The 24,947-nt window shown below is 37.0% G+C and overlaps 1 pseudogene; it reads left to right on the top strand.

Moving 5' to 3' along the window:
- The first annotated feature begins 13,789 nt into the window (after positions 1-13,789).
- Positions 13,790-24,947, top strand: part of LOC132676484 (transmembrane protein 138-like) — a 31,838-nt pseudogene continuing 20,680 nt past the window's right edge.

Here is a 24,947-nt window from a genome sequence, read left to right as displayed (position 1 = left end):
CATATGAATACCAAGGCAATCACAAAGTCTGAAATTAGCAAATGGGAGATGACATCATTATCTAATAACAAAGGGAAAATAGACTTAACAAGATTAGATGCCTGCACAATCTTTCTGGTAATCTGTAATGGGCTAATACTAAATACATCACTTCAACAACTTGATTTTAAGATAAGTAATTCTGGGGTCCTAAGATGCCGTCACATGCCCTTAATACTATTACTCTTCTCAGAGCTATGATCACAGTATTTATCTTTTTTTTTTGACTTTACAATAGAAGTTTTTTATTTTTTTTTAATTTTTAATTTTAATTTTTATTTATTGTTTAAATATGAAATTTATTGTCAAGTTGGTTCTTTTTCCTTTTTAATTTTTATTGCTAGTATTTGAAGTTCTTGAAGGGCAGTGACAAATCTGGCTTGCTGAGGAGTATTGGTCCATTGTCTAAAAAATTGTGGGCACTCAAGGAATGTTTGATGAGTGAAATTAGGAACCCAATGGTTTTGGTTCACTTCGGTTGACTCGAATGGTTGTTTAATGAACACCTACTACAGGCTGAGATGACACAGATTAATAAAGCAGGGCACTGCTATAAAAAGCAGCCACACTGACAGTACATGATATTGTCTACCTAACAGCCGATTATGCTGGAAGTCTGTGTGAGATGCCACGGGAGCACAGAGATAGTCAGAACTCTGCCAGCAAGCCCCAACAAGACGTTTTGTCTAAACTGAATCCCGAAATTAAACTAAGCATTTGCCATTTAAATCGGGATGATAAAAGCATTTGGGGCCAGGGAAAGAGAATAAGAAATGTTAAAGCATGAGAAAACATGATGTATGGGGGGGAAAACTAAGTCATTGACTATATACACATATATACATATATACATATATATTTATCAAGCAATGTTGAAACTCACTTTTGTCAAATGTTTCTAATTAGAAGGGTTATAAAACCATATAATCCTATTTTACACGTAATTTAATTTTTACCAAGAAGAAGTATCATGACATGAAAAAAAAGTTGTACTGTTTGGAGACATTTGGGCTCAGACTAACACAGCAGAATGAAAACAATGGTTCTAAGCATAAAATAGGCAGCTCTAAGGATACCTGGGTGGCTCAGTTGGTTGAGCATCTGACTTTGGCTAAGGTCATGATCTCACGGCTCATGAGTTCGAGCCCCATGTCAGGCTCTGTGCTGACAGCTCAGAGCTTGGAGTCCGCTTTGGATTCTGTGTCTCCTTCTCTTTCTGCCCCTCCATCACTCAGGCTCTGTCTCTCTCTCTCTCTCTCTCTCTCAAGAATAAAGAAAACATTTAAAACATTTTTTAAAAAGTAGGCAGCTCTCAGCAGAGTTCTCCAGAAGAAAATATACATTATAGTTAATATATGAAGATATGTTTTTGTATTTTTTCTAACTATGGTCAGAGAGGTATAAGTTCTTTTCCTTCACAGCTCACCTATATCCCTTAAAAAAAAATAATAGCTCTTGTATACATTCCTATTGTATGGACTTTTTCCCTAGTGGATTATGTATTACTGCCTACATATCATACTGGGCACCCAACAACTCATCATTACAGAAATTACTTAGAACATTACAATGAGGGCAAGTTTTAGAGTTGCCTCAACCCTAGTCTATTTATAAAATTTAGAAATAAAGAAGGAGTAGTTGTTATTCTGAAATCTACTTAAAGCTTTGCTTTAGGCGTCTTGAAATTCTTCATTTTTAAACAAGGGCCCCGCATCTTCATTTTGCATTCCGTTAAATTATGACAAATTATGTAGCCAGTCTTGCTTCTTATTTCTCTTTTGCTTAATGCGGACAATTATTATATGTTGTTGTTTTTAGAAGGATTATATTGCTGTCACAAAGAAAGATCTCTCCCCACTCTCCCTCTCTCTCTCCAAAGGTATGTATGTATGTATGTATGTATATATGTATCTCTCTCCAGATATAGATGCTTCCTTAAACCGGCATGGTACAACAAGAAAACAATCACCGTAACAATTGGAAGTCATCAATACATTCTCTGTTATTAAAATTAAAAGCCTGACTCAAAAGAATGAAAGGTATTTGAGTTTAATATGTATTGGTCTAAAAATAAAAGCGCTTTTTTTCCTCTTTTCTGAGACCTCAATCAGCACAACATGCCGTCAACTGAAACAGTCGCAAATTTTAACCCCAAATCAATTTGTAAAGAGAGTTTCCACATTTAGCTAGAATGATATAGCTTGTATTAGACTAACTCTTCTTGCAGAAATGAAAACAAAGTGGGTTTTTTAAGGTGTTTAAATCTATCAGAAAAACACAAAGCGAGGATTTAAGAAGTATCACTATCTTGGAAATCAAATCAAATGAGCCCCAAAGTCCTCACATAATCTCATCTTAAAATCAACAATACATGCATTGGAGGAGATGCTGAGAATGTTAAAACTGACACCCAAGAGGTTATAACACTAATCAGAGTTTCCAGAATTAGTGCTGCAAGACAGAAATAGGTATCACAGCCGGACAAGAATGAGAGGCTACTGTTAAAATTCAGGCTTTTACGTGAGCTCCTGAAAGAGGTAAATTCTAGAAGGTAAAACAGAACAACAGACAGAAAGAGAAACCTGAGCTGAAGAAAATTAAATGTAGTGGTGGGGAAACAAACAAAACGTCATCTAGGACCTTTGCTATTGTTCATGTATACTGCATTCAGTAAACATTATCCTGAGCAACAAGAAAGAAAACCAAGTGACAAAAATCAGGAAGAACATAAAGTAATAAATCTACAAGTAATCCAGCTACTGGAGTTTTCAAAAATGGACTCACACTAATAACTTTAATAAAATAGATTTACAAAGATGGATAATTTCACCAGGGAATTGGCATCTAATTTTTTAAAGGCAAATATTCCTAGATATTAAAAATATGCAAACCACAACCAGATGTTGCAGATAGGACAGAAAAGAGGACTAGCGACATCAAAGACTAATAATGAGAAAATATCCAGAAATAAATATGAAGAAAACAGATGGAAATTGTAGAAAAGTATGAAAGGAACACATAGATGTGATAGAAAGATGGAAAATTGTGTAACTGCAGTTCCAGAAGACAGAAGGTGAAAGAATGAATGTATTAAGAAATACAAGCAAAGGGGCGCCTGGGTGGCTTGGTCGGTTAAGCATCCGACTTCGGCTCAGCTCATGATCTCATGGTCCGTGAGTTTGAGCCCCGCGTCGGGCTCTGTGCTGACAGCTCAGAGCCTGGAGCCTGTTTCAGATTCTGTGTCTCCCTCCTCTCTGCCCCTTCCCTGTTCATGCTCTGTCTCTGTCTCAAAAATAAATAAACGTTAAAATTTTTTCTAAATAAAAAAATACAAGCAGAAAATTTTCCAAGATTTATGACACTTATCAAGCCACAATTTCAAAAATGAGTATGAAGGCATAGTAGTATAAATACTAAGAAAAAGTACAAGCAGGCACATGCAATTAAACCTCTGAAAACCAAAAGGAAAGAAACATTTTAAGCAAATAGAGGAAATCACACCAATTTCCTTCAGACAGGTAACTATAAGCTTAAAAATGTGTTTTCAATATAAATTTCTGTTAATTTATTCATTGTTCTTTTCTTCCCCCCTCATTAAACTTTTGTTTTAATGGGTCTCAAAATTCCACAACAGATTTTTGGTCAAGTTGTTTCCTTTAAATAGTACAGATTCTACAAACTAGTAACTTAAAACTGCCCCCCCCCCCCACACACACACGCATGCGCGCACAAATGATGCAAAAAACCTCCTTTCCTTTTCAAGGTTTACAATACATTGTTATCATTAACCAGGCTTCTATTTAAATTTAAAACGGCCAACTGACACTAACAGTTCTGTTCATCCACCAGTGATTAAGACCGGGTGGCAGGTATTGGAGATAATATTTATTTAGCCTTCTGAGCTTTCTGGGCAGATACGGTGACCTTGCCGGCCCCTGCGGACTTCTTGTTCACTGCTCTGATGACACCCACAGCAACTGTCTATCTCACGTGATGAACAGCACAGTGGCCCAGAAAAGGATAGTCAGAGAGGTGATCAAAACACATAGGCTTTCTACGAACCATATGAACGATGGCAGCATCACGAGATAGCAAGAACTTGGACCATCTTCCAGCTTTTCTTCTAGAATGGTGATCAATCTTCTTCAGCTCAGCAAACTCACAAGAGATGTGAGCTGGGTGACAATTCAGCACAGGTGTGTATCCAGCACTGATCTGTCCTAGATGGGTCAGGATATTCCCTAAGCCATGAAGCCAGCTGCTTCTACTGGTGGGTCATTTTTGCTGTCACCAGTCACACTGACACGATGAACATCTTTGACACATGTTTTCCTGACACATATCGTCCCCAGCAAGAGACTCTCTCAAAGCTTCATGGTGTATTTCAATAGACTTTACTTGAGTTGTGACATTGACTGGAGCAAAGGTGACCCCTTTTGCCAGGTTTAAGAACACCAGCCTCGACCTGGCACACAGGGACAATACCAATACCAACCAACTCTGTAGACGTCCTGGGGGAGTAGATGCAAGGGCCTGTCAGTTGGACAAGTTGGTGGGAAAATGCAAACCAGAGCTTCAAGCAGCATGGTTCCTCTGGCATTGCCATCTTTACTGGTGACTTTCCATCCCTGAACCAGAGCCTGTTAGTTAGCACTTAGCTCTAGGACTCTTACCATTCCAACCAGAAATCGGCAAATATGCTACTATGTTGGGGTTGTAGCCAATTTTCTTAATGTAAGTGCAGACTTCCTTAAAGATTTGCTCCTATATCTTGTGACTCTAGGGGGTCTCAGTGAAATTCATTTTGTTAACAATTAGTTGTTTCACAGCCAGTATATAAGCAAAAAGGGCATGTTCCTAAGTCTTCCCATTCTTGGAGAGATCTGCTTCAAATTCTCCAACACCAGCACCAATAGTCAGGATAGTACAATCAGGGTTATAAAGCCTGTGTGTCCTGGGGCATCAGTGATGGTTACATCATACTTGCTGGTCTTGAATTTCTACAGGGAGGTATCGATGATACCACATTCACAGTCAGCTTCCAGTCTAGCCAAGACCCAGGCATACTTAAAGGAGTCCTTTCCCATCTCAGCAGCCTCCTCAAATTTTTCAGTAGATCTTTTGTCAGTCCACCACGTTTGTAAATCAGATGACTAGAAGTGGTAGACTGGCCTGACCTATATGCCCAGTAATGATACTGTTGATAGGAGTCTTTTCCTTTGCCATTTTGATTCAGGTTTAGTGGTGATTTTCACACTTGTGTTCCGGTGGCGAACCCACTGAGAAAAAACGATTAATTTTTCAAGATTTTCTAATGTGATAGTCGTTTTAAGCTGTGGCTACACAATAGTGGATTAAAAAATTAACAAATTATTCATGTATCACACGAGCTTAAGATAAAAAAAAACATATTTGAGATGGGCATAATTTAGAATAATGCAGGAAAAAGGCTAGGGTATGACAAGAAGGTTGCTATTTAAGCAATTTGAGAAAATATTTGAAAAGGAAGCCATGTAGACATCTGGGGGGAGAGAATTTTCCAGGCCAAGGAACGGCCTATTCAAAGTACATGAGAGGGAATATGCTTGGTGTGTGATTAAGAGTAAATGGTCAGGGTCAAATAAGCAAGTAGAACAAAGCCTAAGAGGGGATCAATTCACGAAGGTCCTACTACACTCTATGAAGAATTTGGCTTTGGGATGCCTGGGTGGCTCAGTAAGTTGAACATCTGACTCTTGATTTCAGCTCAGGTCATGATCTCACGGTTGGTGGGATTGAGCCCCACATCGGGCTCCACGCTGACAGTGTGAAGCCTGTTTGGAATTCTCTCTCTCTCTCCCTCTCTCTCTCTCTGCTCCTACCCCACTTGCACTTTCTGTCTGTCAAAATAAACTTTTTTTTAAAAAAGAATTTGGGGGCACCTGAGTGGCTCAGTCGGTTAAGCGTCCGACTTCAGCTTAGGTCACGATCTTGCGGTCTGTGAGTTTGAGCCCCTGTCGGGCTCTGGGCTGATGGCTCAGAGCCTGGAGCCTGCTTCCGATTCTGTGTCTCCCTCTCTCTCTGCCCCTCCCCCATTCATGCTCTGTCTCTCTCTGTCTCAAAAATAAATAAACTGAAAAAAAATTAAAAAGAATTTGGGCTATTCACTTAAAATGAGAGGCAAAACCAATGGATAATTTTGAGACAAGGAGTTACAGGATCTGACTTGATGTTTTGATAAAATAACTCAGGTTGTTGAGCTACTGATAGGCTATAGAAAGTCAAGGACAGAATCTGGGAGACTTGTTTCACGATGTATTTTCTACTACCTCTTGACTTCCAGAGTAACTGCTATGAGGTCTCCTGTCATTTGACTATCACTTCTTTAAGATAATCTGTCTCTCTTTACTGACTTTTAAAAAAGTCAGAATGACCAACATAGAAAGGAAGAAGATTACAGAATTTGTAGAAAATATGGAGCAAATAGAACTCACACACTGCTGATGGGAAAGTAAACTGGGATGACTGTTTTAGAAAATTGTTTGGTGGTATCTATCAAAGCTGAACAGAATCATTCCCTGTAACCTAGCAGTCCTCCTCCTAAACATATACCCAAAATAGACATGTACACGTGCTGATTAACAGACATGCACAAAAATAATCATAGCAACATAGTCCTAAATAGATCTGGACTGGAAACTGCCAACTACCCATCAACAACGCAATGCATACAAACATTTTGATATATCCATACAGTGCAAACAATGCAACAAGAAGAATGAAGTTTAACAGTAGGTAGCAACTATGTATCTAACCAAAATAATGTTTTGTCTGATTGAAATGCCTCCTTTATACACTGAGCACCTCCTACTTTCTTTTTTATACCCTAAGATGTTCCAAACTCATCTTGCTCTCTCCTTGCCATGCAATCAACCATTTATTTAAAGAGCCTTGGTTATTTTATTTGAGGATGGCTTTAAAAACCAACATCGAGAAGACTGGGGTGCTCATTTGTCCCATGATGTCATTGCTTCTAAGGTCTTTTAGAGAAGTTTCTTCTCTACCTTAATCATTGTGGTTTATCAACATCATCTTTTTCCAATGGGATTTAACCATTTAAAAATGTTCCTTTTCATTGTTAACACTTGTAGGCTTAAATAATACTTGGTCTGATAATATAACTGCTACCCCTACTTTCTTACTGTTTCTATTTGCCTAACATACATTTGACCATTCCTTAAAACTTTGCCTTTGTAAATCAATTTCAGCCTACTTCTTGAAAGTAACATAATCGGGCCTTGTTCTGTAAACAAATTGAGTATCTTTATTTTTTTTTTAGTAGGTAAGCTAAGCTCGTTCCCATTTATTGTTCCGTCGGTATGTTTGGTTTTATTTCTGTAACAAGATTTTATAATTCAGGTTTGTGTTTTAATTTATGCTTCTTTATATGATTAAATCTTAACTAAAAACTATATTTTGGAAGGTTTGTATCTTTGTTCTAATTACCTTTGTATTTATACCCTGTGAATGCCCTTTAAAATTTTTTTTAATGTTTACTTATTTTTGAGACAGAGAGAGACAAAGCACGGATGGGGGAGGGTCAGAGAGAGGGAGACACAGAATCCAAAACAGGGTCCAGGCTCTGAGCTGACGCGGGGCTCAAACTCATGAACCATGAGATCATGACCTGAGCCGAAGTAGGCCGCTTAACCAACTGAGCCAGCCTGGCTCCCCAATGCCCTTTAGCTCCCAGTTTTCGTACTCCAACTTTTTTTTTCCAATATATGAAATTTATTGTCAAATGGGTTTCCATACAACACCCAGTGCTCATCCCAAAAGGTGCCCTCCTCAATACCCATCACCCACCCTCCCCTCCCTCCCACCCCCCATCAACCCTCAGTTTGTTCTCAGTTTTTAAGAGTCTCTTATGCTTTGGCTCTCTCCCACTCTACCCTCTCTTTTTTTTTTTTTTTCGTACTCCAACTTTTAATACCTGCTTTGCCCGATTTTAGTGGCATTTTTTATTTCCTATTTATTGCCTATACATGTGTCAAGGAGTATACTTTAATAGAATGTTATACATCAATTTAAAAAGAATTAATGCTCTCATTCGAATTCCTTCTTTGAATTTTTTCCTCCCGTTAAAAAAAAAAAATGTACTATGCCACCCTACATAGAATTCGTACATTAGCAGTCCATCCCATCCCCACTTTTTAGCATTAAATTTAAATTGCATATATTAAACTTCTTGGTATCTGTCCTTTTGTTGAAATTTCCCCAGGCATCTCTTGTTTTAGTGGAGCTCATTCGAGTTTCCCTAAGAAGGTCTCATTAGTCAAGAATCCCCTAAATTCATAGATGTTTAAAACTTTTTCCATAACCTTCTTATTTAAGGAATGTTTAACTAGATATAAAATCCTTGGTTCACACTTTCTTTTAATGATCTTTTGCATATCCTGCTCCATTACGGTCTTGCTCTGAATGTTGCTTTTAAAAAAATTGAATATCACCTTCATCCTTTTGGCCTTGTAAGCTATTTGATCTTTTTTGGCTAAAGAACTCGAATATTTTTTTCATCTCTATCTTCAAAGTTTAATAGTTTCACGAGGATACTTCTAAGACCTAATCATTCTGAGATAATTTTCTATTTGCCCTTTAATTTGTAGATTCGGGTCTTCATTTATTTTTTTTTAAAGATACTCAAAATGGTATTTTAAAATCTTGTATTATTTCTCCCCAAGGGATACCGTTCCTTTTTCTTTTCTTTTTCTCAAATGCTATGTGTTTCAAAGACAGCCAATTCACATTGCAAGAACTTAAGTTTCTTCTATGAAAATCATGCTGTGATCGTTCAGAACACTTTACTTTTAAAAAGTATTTTTACTATTACAGCTGTCAGACTCTTAAGGGCAATAGTTTTAGGTTAACTTTAGATCTATTGCCCACTCCCCTGTTCTCCCTTCTAGGGTTTCCTCCCCCACCCCTCCTCTCTCTCTCCCTCAGTCCCTTTCTCTCCCCCTCTTTCTGTCTGCTCTCTTCAACACAAAGCCTTGCAGCAGGGCAGGATTAAGATATAGTGTCCACTGGGATCTAATAACGTCTCTACTTATTCCCCCCCTTTTTTTTTTATTTTAAAGTTTGAGCATGCTCCATTTTCAACTTATGAAAGCAAAAAGCATGACTTTAGTACATTCTCTGTTCTTTTTCTTGTTCTTTTTAGTTTCAGAAGGAAATATTGGGAGATACACACCTAGGTAGTTACCCTTGTGTTATCTACCTGGAGATCTTTTAAATATATTCTGTGATACAAGAGTAAATCTATATACAGTTTCATTTTTTCTCTTTCATATCAAAATGGAATCACACTATGCATACTATTATGTATTTTTTTAAGAAAAACTCTACATTTATCTTGAAAATTTTCCCATAGCACAACTTATCATTTATCATGTATCTAATGGATATGTTGCTAAAAATTTCACATGTTGCTGAAACAAACACCTATGAGGAACAATAGGATTAGAACAGTGTCCTCAGTATCAATGGAACTTACAGCCAGAATCCTAACAATAATTACTAAGGAAAAATACTAGTACCGGTAAAGACATGGCAGATCATCGAATAAGGCAGCACTGTTACAAATACATGATCTTAAATTGTGAAGATAGCTCAACAGAGGGGGTGGGAAGAAGAGTTGACGCTATTGAACTGTGGGGAGACTAATGGTGACCACCTGCTAGCACTTCCAAGTCCAAGCTTGTGGCAAAAAAAGGAAGAACGTGGAGTGGATCTGCATCGTGTGCTTGTTGCCTTCAGCTGACACAGTTGCATTCAAATATTGGTGCTTGTGAGCACAAAATATTAAAATGCTGGGAAAATTCTCATATAAACCAACATGCAGTCCACCCGAAAGTGATCATCACTCCTCCAGTTTCTAATCATATAGGACCTTATTTGTATTTCATCAATAGGCTGTATTCAGTTGCATCGCACGCTCTCTCACACACAAACGAGATGCAATTTCAAAAGACTATCCTGGGGCGCCTGGGTGGCTCAGTCGGCTAAGCGTCCGACTTCAGCTCAGGTCACGATCTCACAGTTCGTGTGTTCGAGCCCCGCGTCGGGCTCTGTGCTGACAGCTCAGAGCCTGGAGCCTGTTTCAGATTCTGTGTCTCCCTCTCTCCCTGACCCTCCCCCGTTCATGCTCTATCTCTCTCTGTCTCAAAAATAAACAAAGTTAAAAAAAAATTAAAAAAAAACAAAAACAAAAACAAAAGACTATCCTGCGTCAACTATTTTTAACCTCATTTATAGAGGTGTCTGAGATCATGTATTTTTTTAATTTTTTGACATTAAATCATTTTTGAAAGAGAGAGAGAGAAAGAGTGTAAGTGTAAATCATTTTTGAAAGAGAAAGAGAGAGAGAAACAGAGTGTAAGCAGGGAAGGGGCAGAGAGAGAGAGAGGGAGACACGGAATCTGAAGCAGGCTCCAGGCTCTGAGCTGTCAGCACAGAGCCTGACGCGATGCTTGAACTCATGGGCTGCGAGATCATGACCTGAGCTTAAGTCTGACACTTAACAGACTGAGGCATCCAGGTGCCCCAAGGTCTTATATTTCTAAGGCTCTTGTGTATACTCTATTCAAGTTTTTTTTTTTTTTAATTTTTTTTTTTTTTTAATTTCTGACCCTGGGTTCAGTTTTCTTATTCCATTTGTGATGCCTCCCATCTTCTTAGATTGAATGGTTATCAAGTCCCCCATTTTGCTTTTTTTTTAAGATTTATAATTTTTGTTTGAAGCTTTCCAGTGGCATTTTTATTGCGATAAAGCCCCTGTTGATTATATAATCTCCTTAAGTATTCAATGTGCAATTATTTGTATAATCAATGTAACTATCAATAAAAACACTTTATATTCCTTTTAAGGCTACCAGTTTCCAGATTCTGCTAAAAACAAACACTAAGACAGACCTCACAATGTAACATTTTGGTTAGCAAATTTGGTTAGAAATTTTGAGTGAAACAACCAATATTTGAACTTTGGCTGTGGTGTTTACCAGCTAGGCAACTTTCAACAAATAGCTTCAGCTTTTTGATCTTCAGTTTTTACAATATGTATCGATTTTATGGGGTACATTAAGTGTGAGTAGAGATGTTGACAAGACTTCATAAATGCTGCATTTATAAATGCACTGCAGAGAAGGTATGTCCAATCACTTAGTTATCTTCCCCTTGTCAAAACTGTTAGAGGATGTGTATTAGCAGGACTCAAAAGTTAGCTAGAAAAGAACCCTAATGACATAAATGGGATGGGTCTGACCCTAGCATAGGTCATTGCTAGACAATGTACTCATTTTTTAATTTTGGCTGGGTAGAGTTTGAGCCTTAGAGGAAAGGAGACCTGTGTTGAAACACACTTACCATCTTGCAGAGAGTCAATTATAGCTGTCTTGGATGGTGATGAATGCCTTCTATTACATAGTAAAACGCTGAGTGTGAGTAAAACTAATGCGTATGACACCATACTGAATGGAGGAATGTTATAAACATTGCCTATGTGCTTCCGAATCTACTGTAGAACCCAGAATTCTTTTGTTAATGTTAGCTAACCACAAACCTAAAAACCTATTTAGGAAACTGAAGACAAATCTGCAAGTCAAGGATTTCTTGAGTCAGCAACCCTCTGTCACCTCATTGGATTGTTCGTCTCCTGAGACTAATAGAGAGCTTAGCGATTTTGTTTAGTCAGCCTTGTGGTTCAAGCTTTCTTCTTTATCAGCACCCCTTCATATGATCCTTGAACACAGGCATAAGGATTACCAAGTACTACCTAATTTTCTTTTTAAAAAGATAGTTCAATGTGAGGCTGACCTTAGTTTTGGGGATGAAGACTGAAATTTCCTACAACTTTATCATCAGCGGTAATTGCCAAATTTCAAAAACCTTAACCATAATGTCTTGACCTGCTTTCACATCATTATCTGTCTCCCCAAAGGATCTTAATTTTTTTTTAATTAAAAAAAAATTTTTTTTAACGTTTATTTATTTTTGAGACAGAGAGAGACACAGCATGAACAGGGGAGGAGCAGAAAGAGAGGGAGACACAGAATCTGAAACAGGCTCCAGGCTCTGAGCTGTCAGCACAGAGCCCGACCCGGGGCTCGAACTCACGGACCGTGAGATCGTGACCTGAGCCGAAGTCGGACGCTTAACCGACCAAGCCACCCAGGCGCCCCAGGATCTTAATTTTTGAATATTGATTTGCAAGTCAACTATTTCTCTTCATGTTTTCCACAGGAAGTTTCTGTACACCATGAATCCTAAGACTCCTATGTCATCATTTAAAGTCTAAGCTTGCAAACCTGATTTTATTGATACTCATAAACTTCTTTTCAGATGACTGGATTATCTAGATGTGTCTGTGTCTCTTCACAAGATTTCAACACACCTATTCAATAATGTAACTGCTCTAATGTTAAGAAAAACTACTGAAATTACAGGGGTTTTATTAACACCTAGCATTTTAGATTGACTTAAAATATGTGTATTTACTCAAATTGTATCATTTTCCAGTATACACATATTACACGGGCTTTCCTGTAAATATGTCTTTAAGTAGACACATCTTGAATGCTATATTAAGCCATACATTTCTTATCTCGTAAGTAGGTCAGGATACACTTGAGACATGGATTGCTAATATAGATAAGCCATTTGTACTCATCTTTCATCCATTCAACATGTTTTCTAAGTGCTTCCCATATACAAGGCATGCTTTTTAGGCTCTGTGGATACAACACAAGAAAATAAGTGAAGAGGGGCACCTGGGTGGCTCAGTCGGTTAAGCACTGGAGGGGAGTTAGAGCCCCATGGCCGGCTCTGTGCTGACAGCTCAGAGCCTGGAGCCTGCTTGGGATTCTGGGTCTCCCTCTCTTTCTGCCCCTCCCCGACTCATGCTGTCTCTCTCGCTCAAAAATAAATAAAACCTTAAAAAATTTCTATAACAAAAAGGCAAGAAGTGAAGCAATTTCCAACAAACATGGAGCTTGCATTTTAGGAATGATGGGAGAAAGTAAGTTAACACACATGCCCATACAAACACGACACAATCACATAGTCACACACCCCCGCACACAAACGCATGCTATAATTAAGAAAACTGGAATGGGTAAGAGAGGTGGACGACAGGTAACTAAAACAAAAATAGTCTTCAGGCCCGGGAAATGGAGTCCGGGGTTGCAGGGTGGTCCGCTCCTAGCATGCCAAGGTGCTCACCCCAAACCCAGTCCCTCTGCCGGCATATCTTCCCCCAAGGAGCGCGACCACAGCTATGCCCTCATCCCTCATCCCCCCATCTGGTGACCACGGAAGTGTTTGGGCAGATGTGAAGGCTCTTGCCTGGGTCTGCCCCTCACCGAGGCCTTGGGCAACGGCTGCCTAGGAGGGTCAGGAGCTGGGCGCAAGGATCTGGGAGGGCAGGAGAGGAGTGGGCCCAGCAAAGCAGGGGCCCAAACACAGTGGCAGGACCGGCCACAGAGCCCTGAGCGGGAACCGAGGATCAGCGGGTTACCATTGCCCAGACAGGGCCCGCGCCCACCGTCCACTTACGGAATTTAAAACCAGTTTCCCCAAACCATCATGTGGTTTCCTGACCATCGACCCAGGCAGGGTCTTTGAAGCCTTTGTCTTAGAGCAAGGGAAACAAGCTGATTTTGACTAACGGGTGCTTCCTTCAGTACTGGGAAGAAAGCCAGGAGCTGTTTTCTGTGGAATGTCACCCAGGCATCCCAAGAGATCAGAGGAAAGCTGCTTATACAGCCTGGTGCTCTCCCTGCAGTTCCTGCTGCTATCATGTGACCTCTTTGTCAGTTCCTTCTCAGAGCCACCCTGACTGGCCCCTGTCATTTAGCTGGTGTTTTTGTTTTTGTTTTTGTTTTATTATCCAGGTTATTGCAATCCTTTTCCTCATGTTCTTCCACACTTCATATTCCAGGCTGGCCTGGCCAACATTCTATGCCCTAACTTCATCCTCACAGCTCTGTTCTTTGCTCTCAGCATCTCCCTTCATGTCTGGGTCAGGAATTTACCCCGCAAAGACTCCAACCACTTGGTCTGGACAGAGGGACTTCAAACATTGTTTGTATTCCAGAGACTAGCAGCAGGGACTCTGGGTGATCCTCGCTTCTCCCAGTACTCTTCAGGGCTGCAGGAGGAGTTCACGCAAGTTCAAGGGTGGGAGGGAGGCTGGCTCATGCACAGAAAGCAGCTTAACTTTCCTAGGACAGGCTCAGGCCTCTTCTATTCAGCAGTCATGAAGGAAGCTCTTCCCTCTTGCAAATTAAAGTGCTTCCCAGTAGACTTCAGTGCATAACCCTCCCTGGCTTCCTCCCTCAGTTCTGCCCCTTTTCCTGCCTGCCGGCTACCCCTCTTCCTCACAGAAGGCTGTGGGATTTTATCCTTGGGAAGCTGTCACTTAGCCTAGTACAGGAGGGGCTCCTGGCACCTGCCTTCTTTGCACCAGACACTAATTAATGACTGAATGTTGCAGAGTGACATTTCTAAGCTCGTGACTGATCACACTATAGACATTTTGATTTTATACCCAAAGGCACTTTTTTTTCCCTTTTTATAAGGGAAGAAACTGCTTTCTTTTTCCATAGAAAAATAGTTGCTCAATTGAAAAATCAGTATTAGAACTCTTAAGTTAAAGTGTTGACGCATAAACTAACACTAATTTCTAAGTGTCGTCTTTTTAAAATGTATTTTTTTTGTTAATAATTTTACAATAACGTAAAGGTAACCAAGTTTGGAGGCTAAAAAATACTCTAGATGTCTTGATTTTATATATATATATATATATATATATATATATATATATATATATATATATATAATATATATTTTATATATATATTATATATATTTTATTATAATATAATATAAATATAATATATATATTATATATATACACACATACACACACATATATATACACACACATGTATATAGGCATACACACACACACACACACACACACACACACACACAAAGTATTTTCCCTAATTTTACTCTCCTAAATTTTATACATTTACAGAAAATTTTTGATGGTTTTAATAAATATCAGTATATGTGCACACACACACACAAGCCTATGTATGAACATATGCTTGCCCATGTTTAGGTTATATGAAAAGAAGGAACATGTTACCATATTCATCTCGTTTCTCAAAACAAAGCTTGGGTATAAGTCGTAATTCCTGATGGACACCTACTTCTTTGCAATCCCTTTTTCTTATCAGTATATCATTCGTTTCATCACCATGACCTTAGCATATTTATCAGATCCTAGTATCTTTTATAAGTGTACCATTCACCCATCTATCAAGCACCTGCGAAACAAAACCGGATTCAAAATAAATTAATCCGTGTTAATTTCTGTTATTTACTAATATGTTACTAGGTTGTAGTAAATTGGTTTTCTTTGGAAAATAGTTTTGGAAAATGAATTTTAACCCAAATGAAAATGTTTTAATGCTGAAATTCCAAGTATGTGACATGTCAATCAACAAGCATTTTATCTCCTAGTAAAAATACTTATGTATCATGCTAAACAGCAGCTATTTTTGTATAAGTTTCAAGAATATAACTATCACACACACACACACACACACACACACACACGAAATAATGGCACTAAAAATGTAAGAAATAGCTTTCAAGTCTTCCTAACCTGAGATTCACCCCCTTGCCTTTTTAGAGATAAAAAGACTGCCTCAGAGAAGAGACTGGATTTAAAAGTCTGTTGACTTTTAATGCTGTTGAGCTCAACCAGATTTCTATTTAAAAGTATAAGTCTAAGTGCTGCTACAGGCAGATAATAGTCATTTCAAGTAAGCTTAACAATTGAGGTAATTTTCACAAATGTCACTATCATGGGGCCAAATAGACAAGAATGTGGTTTTCTAGGACTATTTCCATCAAAAATGTAATTCTGTAACGATAGGTAGAAAATATGTGATAGAATTGCTTTGGGTAATATTTTATGAGAAAAACAAAAGAAGGTCACTTCTCTGGTACCCACATTATTTCATTAATTTAGATAAAATTCTCTCTGCCCTGCTATACATTTTTTTGAAGAAAATCTTGGATGGTACATATACTCAGAAAATGGCCCTGAAAGTCATTCTTTGCTGAGAAAGAAAAGTTGCATGTTACACTCTACTGTTAAGCTGGATTTAAATTTGAAAAACTAGTGTACTACCGCTGTCTCCATGACCTCCCTGAGCATCTTAGAAGCCTTATTTCACATTTTTATGTTTTATAGATACAGGGAAAATGTTTCTCAACTCAGCTCTGAACAATATTGAAGTAAGAGTTTACAATTCTCACTCAACTATTTTATACTTATACTTGAATAGATTTGTTCATAAAAGTATGTTTTCTTTTGCACGTTCTCAAAATCTAGATTAATGAAACTTGTTACTTTTCCAACGTGGTCTTTTCATTCAATACCGTATTGCAGAGCTGTAGAAAGAATGATGCATTGTCGATGTTGATCATATTCTATTGCATCTGTTAATCAGTTTATTTAGCCATGTATGAGTAAACAAATCCACTTTTAGATCAACTAAATATAGAATCATTCCAATACTTCACGCAATTTATCTTACCTCACCATGAGAGATAATGTGGTGAAAAAAGAGCTACAATGATTACTATTTCGTTTGACCACCTTCTCTGATTTACACTTAAATAAGAAACAGTTTTTACTACCGTTAGTGCGGCTATTTTTATTTCAGCAGAGTTCAGATATAAATCCTATGCCTATAAATTGTAGGCAGGTAAATCAAGGATTTCATTTGTCTACTGGCCTCAGATTGCAATGCAGTCGTAGAGTTTCCAATAGAAACGCACACTGCATGGGAGCAGAACGTTATGATTCAGATCCAATCCAATCGGGCACTATGTTATCACTGGATACTTCAGGTATTATATAGATCAAGAGCTTAAGAATCACTTTTAAGTATAAAGAATATTTAGTATAACGTATTTTATGACTGCTTCACAGATCATACCACTAGGAGAGCATTAAAATGGGTCTGTGTGTGATGGATGAAGCAGCATTTGCCATGAGGGAGAATCTTCTAAAGATCCTTCCTTGGAAACAGTAATCAATTTTATAATGAATTACATTTTAATGTATTTTCAGATAGGGCACTTTACCACATTTTTAGACAACTCTGTAAAATATGCAAGGTGCATATCGTTATCCAAGAGGACGAGTCTTCTTATGAAACCAGATCGGGTAAATGGAAAGTGAAGCATTTTTAAAAGATACCAGATATTTTATATGTAACTCAGGGTTACTGGAATACACTCATATTCATGTTTTCCATTAGAAAAAAATCAGGTCTGATGTTAGTGCAACATCCGATTTCATTTTAAAGCATGAGAAAGATCAGAACAAGATGGACAAGCTAAATATCCCCCACTCTGAACCTAGCCTGGACTCTGACGATCTCTGAAAAATTATGCTTCCTAAGACAGACTGAGGACTATATCCAAACAATATTAAATACCCATTTTAGTGTATACATAGTATCTCTTTAAATATACATACACATTTCTGATGAACAAAAGTCTGGTAAGATATTTAGTACTAAAATTTACTACTAATTACAACAGCAGGGTGATTATAGGTTTTTCTTTTTATAAACATGTGTTACATAAAAAAAAGTATTCATTTACAAGTGTTTACTAACACTATTATATAGAAGCAACTGTTTTAGGTTTTGAACGGTGAATAAGATAGTGTCTTTATCACGGAGACTATAACATTAGAATAATTTCTATTTGAAAATAACATAAATTTGTTATGATGACAATTTTGCAGTATTTTGTGCTTGAAAACGGTGATTATTTCTGCATGATGAGAACAAGAATAGTTTTTAATTCTTTTTCTGGTTGTTAAAAATGTCATAAAATAAAGTAAGACTATTATTACAAAAAAAAATTAAAAAAAAACTGCCTTAACTCCTTACATCCAACTATTTCAAAATTATGATTTACATTTTTTGTCTCTTCTAATTGTTCTCTCTCTGAGAAAACTCGCATTCTCAAAGTAGATCTTTATTTTATTACATCCCTGTCAACCATATTGTTTTCTCTGTTTATCAATGTTAAGTGTCTACATGATTAGTTTTTTTAACTTAAAATTCTGCCTCCTGCTATTTCCAACAAATACTATAATACAGTTACTTTCTTCCTAAAAGTTTAATTTTTCTTTAGCCAGTCACTTCCTTTCAACTTAAATTCTTTTCCTCGCATCTCTCTTCTCTCCTTGTGAATTTCTCCTTGAATTTCATGGATTTGTGTTCTATTATTAACTGAAACCCATTTTCTAAGCTATCTTCATTGTTAAATTTTAATTTCAAATCTAGTTGGTTAACACACAGTGTAGTATTAGTTTCAGGCACACAATGTAGCTATTCAACACTTCCATACATCACCCGGTGCTCATCATGACAAGTGCACTCCTTAATGCCCATCATCTACTTCACCCATCCCCTGCCTTCTCCCCTCTGGTAACTGTCAGTTTGTTCTCTATAGTTAAGAGTCTGTTTCTTGGTTTCCTTCTTTCTTCTTTTCCCCTTTGTTCCTTCATTTTGTTTCTCAAATTCCACATGAGTGAAATCCTATGGTATTTGTCTGACTGACTTATTTCACTTAGCATAATACAGTCTAATTTCATGCATGTCTTTGCAAATATCAAGATTTCATTCTTTTTATGGTTGAGTAATATTCCCATTGTATATACACGTATTTACACTCACCACATATTCTTTATCCATTCAGCAGTTGATGGATACTTGGACTATTTCCATAATTAGTCTATTATAGATAATGCTGCTATAATGCATGTATCCCTTTGAATTAATATTTTTGTATTCTTTGGGAAAATACCTAGTAGTTCAACTCCTGGATCCTAGGGTCGTTCTACTTTTAACTTCTTGAGGAAACTCCATACTGTTTTCCGGAGAGGCCGCACCAGTTTGCACTTCTATCAACAGTGCGAGAGGATTCCCCTTTTCCCACATCCTCACCAACCAACACCTGCTGTGTCTTGTGCTGTTAATTTTAGCCATTCTGACACATGTGAGGTGATAGTTCATTGTAGTTTTGATTTTTATTTCTTTTTGTATTTCTTGATGATCAGTGATGTTGAGCATCTTTTCATGTGCCTTCTGGCTATCTGCATGTCTTGTTTGGGAGAAGGGCTATTCATGTCTTCTGCCCATTTTTTAATTGGATTACTCATTTTGTGGGTCTAAGTTGTGTAAGTTCTTTATACATTCTGAATACTAACTCTTTATCAGGTTTGTCATGTGCAAGCATCTTCTCCCATTTCATAGGTTGTCTTTCAACTTTGTCGATTGTTTCCTTTACGGTGCAGAAGCTCTTTATTTTGATCAAGTGCTGGATAACAACATGCACAAGAATGAAACTGGACCAATTTCTTATACCATACACAAAAATAAATTCCAAGTGGATTACAGACATAATTTGTGAGACATAAAACCATAAAAATCCTGCAGGAGAGGGGCGCCTGGGTGGCTCAGTCGGTTAAGCGTCCGACTTCGGCTCAGGTGATGATCTCACGGTCTGTGAGTTCGAGCCCCACGTCGGGCTCTGTGCTGACAGCTCAGAGCCTGGAGCTGGTTTCCGATTCTGTGTCTCCCTCTCTCTCTGACCCTCCCATGTTCATGCTCTGTCTCTCTCTGTCTCAAAAATAAATAAACATTTAAAAAAAAAGTCCTGCAGGAGAACATAGGCAGTAACCTTACATCGGCTATAGCAACTTCTTTCTAGATATGGCCCCTGAAGCAAGGGAATTAAAAGTGAACATAAATTATCTTCTGATTACTGTAGGAGGTATTTTTTCTCAAGTATGGCCTAGCATCCTCTTTTCCGAGTGGCATTCCTTCCCATGCCACTGATATTTGTTGTTGTTTTTTGTTGACTGTTCTTTTTTTCATTTGCACAGTATGTGACCAGGGTATTTTGATTAATACCTACTTGGCAAGGTATAAAGATTGTCCACTCAATGACCTACAATATGCTGACTCATTCTCATTTTTACTCTTATGGCAGGAATGTGTGTTTATACCGAATGGTCCAAAGCTTGTCTACAATGTATTTTTTGTGAGTTTCTATTTGACTCAGTTGGGAAGCCTTATTGCCTGAATCTCTAGAAAACATAAACCTGTAATTCTCAGTATACATGTTTCTTAGTCTTTCATTTCCAAGTATTTACCCAAGACAACTATAATTCTTGGGATGCAGTTGAGTCACCCCCAACTGTGGGTATTTTCGCCCAAGTACTGTTATATTGATAGTCACAGTAGCTCCAAGCACGATTAATTTAAGACCAGATCCTCAAGTGCATTTTTAAAATGGTACCATGCTATTAAAAAAAAAAAAATCACTAAGGAATGCCACTTAAAACCCAGTAATTATTCCAAGACAAATACTCAAAAATCATAGTTATTTTAAGCCGATAGAAAGTAGACATGGGAATATAAACCCAATGTACTAAAATATAAGAGTGTAACAAGCCCCCTGCTCGATGAGATCCATGGTGGATTTAACCTTTAACAGAGCATTGAGAGGAGGAAGTCACCTCCCTAAATGCTGGTCAGAGGGAAAAAGCTAAAATTTGAACATGAAATGACTGTCTGTCTCTTGAATAGAAGCAGGAGAAGTAAGGGTCACTAGCTGCCAAGGGACAGAACAAAGGCCTGATGGAGAGTAAGCATGTATGTGAAGGAACGAAGAGAAAGCCAACAGGTAGGAGCTTACACAATCCATCAGGCCTTCTATCCTTCAATCCTAAATGGATGATTTGGAAGATGAAATAGTCTCATTTTTATGAGAATCATAACAATTTACATCAGCTTTTTTAATCAAAGTATTTCACATTTTATCAAATATTGTGAAATGTAACAACATATTACTATCCAAAAGAAAGAATACTTTGAGACCCAGAAATGTCCCACTGTTAGAATTATCAGAAATGGATTTTAAGGTAATTATTATAAGCCTGTTACAGAATTTAGACAAGAAAGCCAACAACATGAGGGAATAAATGATGCTTTTTACTAAAGAGATGGAAATTTTCAAAAGCACTGAATGGAAATTCTAGGATTGAAAAAAAATCTCACATTTGGCATTGAGATTTTTTGGAAGGGGGGAGGTGACTTTCCAGAAGACTGGAAGCAGCAGAGAAAGGATCAATGAATCACAGACACTTCAAACAAAATCTGGAAGAATTTATCTGTAGCAGAACTGCTAAATAAAATCTGTTAAAAATAATTTATTTACTTTTTATTTATTTTTTTTTATTATTTTTTTTTTTTTACTTTTTATTTTTTTAATGTTTATTTATTTTTGAGAGAGAAAGACAGACAGACAGACAGAACATGAGCAGGGGAGAGCAGAGAAAGAGGGAGACAAAGAATCCAGAGCAGACTCCAGGCTCCTAGTTGTCAGCACAGAGCCCTACCCAAGGCTCGAACTCACAAACCATGAGATCATGACCTGAGCCAAAGTTGGATGCTTAACTGACTGAGCCACGCAGGCGTCCCTAAAAGAATTTCTTTAGATTAAGAACAAATGATTCCATATAGAAAACTAATTCTGAAGGAATAGAAAATGCCCAGAAGAAAAATATATGGTAAATATAACCTTTAAAAAAAACCTCTTCATCAATTAGTAATTAGCCTCTTTTATACTCTTCCAGTCATTGATAGAAGAATTAGGCAAGAAAATAGTAAGTATATGTAAGATTGAAGAACTGTACCAAATAATATGATTTAATTGATATTTATATAACATCACACCCAATAGTGGTAAAATATACACTTCTCTCAAATGTTCCAGAAACATTCCATGACAAAAGCCATGTGCTGAGCCATAAAACAAGTCCAAACATTTTGTTAGATACAATTTGTACAGAATTTGTTATGAACTATGTTAATATCAAATCATAAATCACTAACTAGTATGTATCAAGAAAATCTCCACATGCTTCAAGATTAGACAATCTATCTCTAATAAATCATGGGTCACAAGAAAAAACCTTAACAAAAATAACTGATGAAAACACAATTTGTTAAAAGCTTTTTCATGAGCTATTCAATGCTTAGATTTATATATAGCATTAAATTCAAGAAAGAAAAAGGAAAAGGAAGTCAAACCAATAATATAAACTTCCACGTGAAGAAACTAGTTTAAGAAAATAAACCCAAAGTCAAAATTGTCAACATAAAAAAAAAACCTTCTATATAATTCAATTAATATTAAAAGAGGAACATTATATGTTAATGGCAAAAGAGACAGAAAAGGTACTTGAGAAAATTCAATATACATTCATGATAAAACCTCTCAGCAAATTAGGAGTACTAGCAAATTTTCTCAACCTGATAAATTTAGCCTCAAAAACAAAATCAAAACCAAAAACTGTATGTGGTATTATAATTAATGGTAAAATACAGACCATCTTACCCATGATCAGGGAGAATACAAGGTGTTTTAGTCTTACCAGGGCAATTCAACATTGTATTGAAGATCATAGCTAGTGCAATAAGGCAGCAGTCCAGAAGACAAATTACACCTAAAAACAGTAGTAGCTAAAAAGTAGGAACCAGAATGACATTCAACAAATAAGTTATTAAGAAGACTGAGTAACAACCACAACAATCAACAATGTAAGGAAAAATAATTGAAGACTCTTCTTCTCATGTCTTCCGTATTAAACACACACATACGCGCGCACGCACACACACACACCCCTCAAACCCTTAGCAATATCAGTATTATCTAAGATGTTCCAAAATTAAATGTACCAGCCAATCCCTGTTTTCACTGTGCCTCATCTAGTAATAGCAAACTATGGTACATATGTCGTGGTTTCTAGTTTATCTGTAGCTCTTTCTCAGAACTTTCAAAAGAGCTGAAGGTAGGTGATTCAGATTTTTGGCCTCAATTATGACCCTAAAAATAGTTCTTAACCCATTAAAAAAATGTACTTTGTACTCTCATTAGAATAAATTATATAATCAAAATCATTTGATAGTTGAGAGAAAATAAGGAAACAATTTAAGTCACAGTACAATTAAGTTTGGAGGTGTTTTATAGATTTATAGATCATAGCTTTATATGGGATAATCAGATGGTTATTGGTAACATATAAATATGAACCCCTTATGATATAGTTAGTAGCACCATCCTCTTTTATCCACAAAAAAGTGAATGTTTTCCTCTGTTATAACCTTACTGTCATCATTACTTGTTTCCATGCCTCCTCTCCTAGCTCTTTGTCTGCTCCCCAGGGATACTCCTAGGGCACTGTCTCCTACTCATCCTCAAAGGGGAGCACAGTTCCTAGCTCAATGTAAAAGTTTTGAATTGAATTAAATTGAAGTATAAGAACAGACAAAGTAGTCGTCAGTAGTCATCCCTAAATTCTAGATAGAGGACAACTGTTAGGATCAAACACAAGATCCTGGACCAACTAGAAAAGGCACCCACAAGGAGGATTTGGACATCACACTGTTTAAGAAAAACCTTGAAGAACTTTGTAGTAGCCTAATAACACAAAGCAAAAAGCAAACAAAAACAGTTTGTTCAGCACAGTGAAGTATTTTAATAGCTACAACAGTAATATTAATGTTTAATGTGACAACCTATCTATATACGCATAATTCCATTATGCACTCTGGAGAAACATCTGGAATAAAACTATTGACTTGAATATCTAAACAGATGTCTAAGTCTGCTGTTGAAAGCATGATCATTTCTGAGAAAGTCTGACCATTTTGAGATTGCCTTAAGTCCTCACGTGGCTTAAAGATCTTCAGGCACTATTGCATTTCGGATTATAAGTAATAATAACACATTACCTCCTCTTAGAATAGAGCAATGATACAGTAACTTGTAAATGGAATTAAGTAGCAATGGAGCAGCACTGAAGATTTATGTTAAAGTTTCAGCTAGGGATCAACATTTTATGAAACTAACAGGTAATACATTGCTTCTTAAATTCTACTGAGTCTTAATTTAGTTATTTTTAACCAGAAATATCAGTATTCAAAGCAGAGACTGTGCATTTCCAAAATTTGACATTAATTAGGCTGACAACATTTTTTCACTGACAGATTTGAACTTTTTGGGTAACCATGAAATTAAATTTCATGAATATAAAACAGACTGAAATTATTTCCTTTTCAGAGAATTAATCAATTTTATAATTCCCCTTAAAAGTTTTTAATAATAGCAACCGTCCGTATAACAAACTTTTACTAAATAGCATTCTATAATCTAAGAACTCTGAGGCTCTTAATATGAGATACATATTATGAGTAATTTATATATAATGGCAGTATCCAAAAAAAAAAACAATATAGAACACAAGATGGTCTGGGCGCCTGGGTGGCTCAGCAGGTTAAGCACTGGACTTCAGCTCAGGTCACGATCTCAAGGTTCATAGGTTTGAGCCTTGCGCTGGACTCTGTGCTGGCTCTGAGCCTGGAGCCTGCTTTGGATTCTGAGTCTCCCTATCTCTGTCGCTACCCCACTCGTGCTCTGTGTCTGTCTCTGTCTCTCTGTCTCTCTCTTTCTCAAAAATAAACAAATAAAAAAAATAAACTATTTCAAAAAAGAACACAAGAAGGGCTATTCTTTACATTCCTTAATCAGGAGAAAAATGCTCATGCATGGAAATAAATACAAGTTTAGCCTTTGCATAGATTAGTACCATTTTAACAAAAGTAAACAAAATTTAATTTTGGTAACAAGAGTCAAAGTTATGTTCATTTGTTCATTGAATAAATAAAAAAAAAAAAAAATAAACATCTACCATTGTTCTTAAA

This window comes from Panthera onca, chromosome A2, assembly GCF_046562875.1.
Source record: "Panthera onca isolate mPanOnc1 chromosome A2, mPanOnc1 haplotype 2, whole genome shotgun sequence".
NCBI lineage: Eukaryota > Metazoa > Chordata > Mammalia > Carnivora > Felidae > Panthera > Panthera onca.
Note: the sequence above shows the minus strand (reverse complement) of the source record. Positions and strands in the feature narration are given on the sequence as shown.